This window comes from Pygoscelis adeliae, unplaced genomic scaffold (genome assembly GCF_000699105.1).
Source record: "Pygoscelis adeliae isolate BGI_AS28 unplaced genomic scaffold, ASM69910v1 Scaffold233, whole genome shotgun sequence".
In the NCBI taxonomy this organism is placed as follows: domain Eukaryota; kingdom Metazoa; phylum Chordata; class Aves; order Sphenisciformes; family Spheniscidae; genus Pygoscelis; species Pygoscelis adeliae.
This window is the reverse complement of record NW_008824421.1, coordinates 1,575,314-1,580,798: the sequence shown is the minus strand read 5'-3', so window position 1 is coordinate 1,580,798 and position 5,485 is coordinate 1,575,314.

Genomic DNA, 5,485 nt, shown 5'->3' with positions numbered 1-5,485 from the left:
GCTTTTTGCCTCAAAGCAATTTTAATGAAGACTATGTAACAACATGGTGTTGGCATAGCATGAGCAACATTATTCCATCTGTTTCTAGGGAAAATGTAAAAACATGTGTTAGTATAACATTAAGGTTCCAATTTTCAACAGTTAAAAATCAGGCAACACTGAAGTTACAGACTGCTTTTCAAAGCTATTTAGTGATTTTCATTGCCTTTGTTTTTTTTGGAACTTGCCTTTAACGCCTTTAAAAAATGTCTTGTATTCGAAGAACTTTGAGCACCCATCCTTGGAAACGAAGACTCTGTTAGCTATTTCAGTTTGGGCAGCCAAATTCATTGCTTTCTGTTGATAGTGTTGCAGAGCTGATATTTTAAAGAATATTCAGTCTCTCACTGTAGAGATGAATGAGGGCTGTAAAACTGTATTTGCAAACATTCATCTTAACTTCTATGAGAATTAACCTCAACATTAGGCGGAGGGCTTGAGCATGCTAACTTTAATATTTGGCCAAACTCAGATCAGTATAAAAAAAACTTTAAAGGGAATATTCAATGCTTTTCTGAATCAGGGCCCTAACACCTCTTTTTTATTTGATTTTTTGTGTGAATAATTATAAAGATACATCAGGCAGAGTTGTTACTAAACATCACATTTTAAACACTGATGATAGAATATCCTGTCAGTGCAATTGTGGTTATTTGTGCCAAAAGTCTCATTTTAAGACTTATGCTGGTACAGTCAGGAAACAAAGCGATGCAGCATGTGGCTTCCTGGCACTCGTACCTAGTAAGAACAGCTTTCACTGTCAGTGCTGCAAACTCAAAACAATGTTCACAGGGAGATATCCATCGACACACAGCAGTATTGAGCAAAGGTACGATCCTGTACAAACAAGTGATCAAGGAGTGAACAAGAAAAGGTGCTTTGCTGGACCTGATACTATGAACAAGGAAGAGCTGGTTGGAGACATGAAAGTTGGAGGCAGCCTTGGCTGCAGTGACCATGAGATTGTGGAATTGAAGACCCTAAGAGGAAGAAGCAGAGCAAAAAGCAGGACCACAGCCCTGGATTTCAGGAGAGCAAAATGCAACCTCTTCAGAGATCTGCTTGAAAGAATCCTATGGAATATGGCCCCAGAGAGAAGAGGGGTCCAGGAGAGATAGGTGCTTAGGAAAGGACCATCCCAAAGAGTAGAAAATGAAGCAAAAGTGGCAGGAAGCCTGTATGGGTGAGCAAGGAGCACCAAACTGAATGCAGACATACAGAGGAAGTGTATGATGTGAAAGCAGGAGCAGGTGACCCAGGAGGAGTGTAGAGATGCTGTCCAGTCTTGCTGAGATGGGGTTTAGGAAAGCCAAGGCTGACTTGGAGTTCAGTCTGGTAAGGCATGTGAAAGGCAACAAGAAAGGATTCTGCAAGTACACAAACAGCAAAAGGAGGACTAGGGAACAAGTGGGCCTGCTGTTGAATGGCACAAGGGAAATGGTGACAAATGACATGGAAAAGGCCAAGGTACTCAACGCCTTCCTTCCTTAGTCTTTACTAGGAAAATCATTCTCCAGAAATCCAAGACCCCGGAGACCAGAGGGAAAATCTGGATCAAGGAAGACCTGCCCTCAGTGGAGGAGGACCTGGTTAGGGAGCACTTGAACAAACTGGACATACGTAAGTCCACAGGGCCTGACGCGATGCACCTGTGAGGGCTGAGGGAACTGGCTGATGTCATTGAGATGCCGCTCTCGATCTTTGGATGGTCATGGTGACTGGGAGAGACTCTTGATGACTGGAGCAGTGCAAATATCCCTCCATCTTCAAGAATGGCAAGAAGGAAAAGCTGAGGAACTACAGGCTAGTCAACCTCACCTTAGTCCCTAGGAAGGTGATCGAGAGAATTGTCCTGGAAAGCATTTCCAAATGCATGAAGGATAAGAACGTGACTGGGAACAGTCAGCATGTATTTACAAAGGGGAAATCTTGCTTGACCAACCTAATAGCCTTCTACAATGACATGACTAGTGTGGTGGATGAGAGGAGAGCAGTGGATGTTGCTCACCTCAACTTTAGTAAGTCTTCGACATTGTCCCCTGTAACATTCTCATAGACAAGCTGACAAGGTAGGCGTTAGATAAGTGGACAGTGAGATGAATTGAAAACCAGCCAAATGACTAGGCCCAGAGGGTTGTCACTGGTGGCACAAAGTCCAGCTGGAGGCGAATAGCTAGCGGTGTACCCTGAAGGTCAACACAGGGAACAATACTGTTTAACATCTTTATGACCTGGATGATGGGACAGAGTGCATCCTTAGCAAGTTCACAGATGATACTGAACTGGGAGGAGTGGCTAATATACCAGAGGGTTGTGCAGCCATTCAGAGAGCCCTCAACAGGCTGGAGAAATGGGCAGAGAGGTGTTTCATGAAGTTCAACAAAGGGAAATGCAAAGTCCTGCACCTGGGTAGCAACAACCCCAGGCACCAGTACATGCTGGGGGCCAACTGGCTGGAAAGCAGCTTTGCAAAGAAGGACCTGGGGATCCTGGTGAACAACAAGCTGACTATGAGCCAGTAGTGCTCCTCACGACAAAAAAAGGCTAACAGCATCCTGGGCTGCATTAGGAGGAGTGTAGCCACCAGGCTGGGGGAGGTGATCCTTCCTTTCTATTCAGCACCAGTGTGGCCACTCCTGGAATACTGTGTCCAGTTCTGGGTTCTCCAGTTTGAGAGAGACCTGGACATACTGGAGAGAGTCCAGTGAAGAGCCACAAGGATGATTATAAGACTGGAGCATCTCTCATATGAGGAAAGGCTGAGAGAGCTGGGTATGTTCAGTTTGAAGAGAAGGCTCAGAGGGGATCCTATCAATGTGTGTAAATACCTGTCGGGAGGGAATGAAGATGGAACCAAACTCTTCTCAATAGTGCCCTCTGGCAGGACAAGAGGCAATGGACACAAATTAAAAAGAGGAAGTACCATCTAAACAGGGGGCAAGAGGTTTTTACTGTGAAGGCTGGCACTGGTTGCCCAGAAAGGTTGTGGAGTCTCCATCCATAGAGATATTCAAAACCCAACTGGACACAGCCCTGAGCAACCTGCATTAGCTGACTCTGCTTGAGCAGGGAGGCTGGACAAGATGACCTCCAGAGGCCCCTCTCAACCTCAACCATTCTGTGATTTGCTAGTCTCCTATTTAAATAATCACCAGTTCATAGAGCAGAAAAGGTACCGTACAACAGGTGAGTCACCACACATCATGGTTATTAAATTTTTAATGGTAAAGTAGGGAGTTCAGAACAAGAGTAGTTTGATGTTTTTTTGGTGAAAGCTCTTTAATCAATATTTCTAAAGAACAAACTCATATTGTGAATGATCCCTTAACAAAACTTAGATTAAATGTGTAATAACAACAATTAATGATTCAAGCAACTCTGTTACTGCTGATTTTGCATGACTACGTACTAGCATTTATGGCCTTTGGTTTGATCCCCACTCACCAGCAGAAATTGATTGAATTCAAGTGGCTGACTCCTATAAAAGTATTTAAAGTTTTCCGTAATAGTTAAATAGTTCAAGGCCTCTTTCACCTTCATCCTTGGAGTGTTATGGCGTTAAGTCCCCCCCCCAAAAAAAAACCCCTCCATCTTTTTAATAGATATTACACAAAAGTAGCAGAGAAAGAAATTTCTTTTAGAAAAGAAGTTATATTTATGCTAGGTATGGACAACACACTCAACTTAGAGCAACCACAAGTAAATGTTATCACATCATTTGATGCGTGCAATACATTCAATATAGATTGTACTGCTTATCCAAAACCTTTGGGTAGCATGAGGTTCTGAGATGGTTTTGGTGGTGGTGGTGGCAGCAGCAGGGGGGTTGGTTTTTTTTACATTTTTTATTTTCTTCTGCTAAGAAGAAATTGTGTTAGGATAAGTTACTGTGGATGCCATAGGAAACCATAGTAAGAGAGAGAAAAAACATCATTTTACAATGGCTGCTGTGCTGTCAGATATGGTTTCTTGCAAAGAAATCCAAGCACATGTTGAGAAGCAGCCTCTCTGTCCCTCCTCACCCTTTTTGTGAACATAGCTCCACTTATGCTCCCCGACACCGAGTGCACATGAGCCGATGGCATCCCCAGCAGCTCTGGGCTGGCCTTCTGAGACCAGGGTGGACCTGCTCCCCTGCCCATGGCAGTGCTCCTCCGTGAGGGAGGCCCCAGGGGACCCTTCACATCCCCTGACTGCTAGAACTGGCTGCTCTCAAATCTGATTTTTTTTTTCATGAGGTGTGACTCATCAGAGTCATCTAGCTGCGACCTCGTAAAAATGGCTTTTCTAGAGCCATAGAAACCACAAGATCCCATTACAAGCCGTTTAATTTTCAGTGACTAATGGAAGGTCAGCAGTAATCAGACAAGAGGAAATTCTTAACTCTTTCTCAGATTCCCTTTTTCCTCTTTAGTAAAAACAAAGCTCACCAATAAATGAAATTAATCTCAGATGGGTATTCTTCGTATATGCTGTGCCAGTGCCTGGTTAGTTGACAGAAGACTGCCAAATGTTGGTTCAAGTTTCTTGGTTTTATTTCCCGCAAAAACTGTTTGCCCCTTGTAAGATATTTCAGCTACTTCAAAGGTCTCAAAACAACTTCTTTTTCTTTTTCATTACCGTTTGTGACTTTATAGTTCATATAAGTGAAAGTGGTAAGGAGCAAAGTACCAAGGTTGCAGACTGGATCCCTGAGCAGATAAGCAGACCTTCACGGCCAGACAATAGAGCAAGCCGGTGAAGTCAGCGTAGCCTAGTTTTGCAGTGAAAATTGCAGACCTGGGACTTAGGAGGTCTCACTCGTTAATTTAATTGTAGCAAATAAAGAAATGAAGGGGGTAAGAGGGCAAACAGACACAGAAACACACTTTCGAGCTTACAAAAAAATTGAGCTGCATGTGCTGTTTGCCCTATTAATGTAATTGATTCAACATAGACCAACTTTCAGACCTATGCAGAGCTCTTGTAAAATTAATGTGAACAGTATGCTGAAAAATGTAGAGGCATGGGACACATAACCAAAGACTGGGACTAAACTTATGGTTGGCAGGATGGGCAATGCATGACTGGGAGGTGGTGGGCTATGGAGCATCATATGCTGCTCCAGTAAATAAGTTTGCAGACGACACCAAGTTGGGCGGCAGTGTTGATCTGCTCGAGGGTAGGAAGGCTCTGCAGAGGGACCCGGACAGGCTGGATCGATGGGCCGAGGCCAACTGTATGATTCAACAAGGCCAAGTGCCTGGGCCTGCACTTCAGCCACAACAACCCCATGCAGCGCTACAGGCTTGGGGAAGAGTGGCTGGAAAGCTGCCTGGCGGAAAAGGACCTGGGGGTGCTGGTCGACAGCTGGCTGAATGTGAGTCAGCAGTGTGCCCAGGGGGCCAAGGCAGCCAATGGCATCCTGGCCTGTATCAGAAATAGTGTGGCCAGCAGGAGTAGGGAA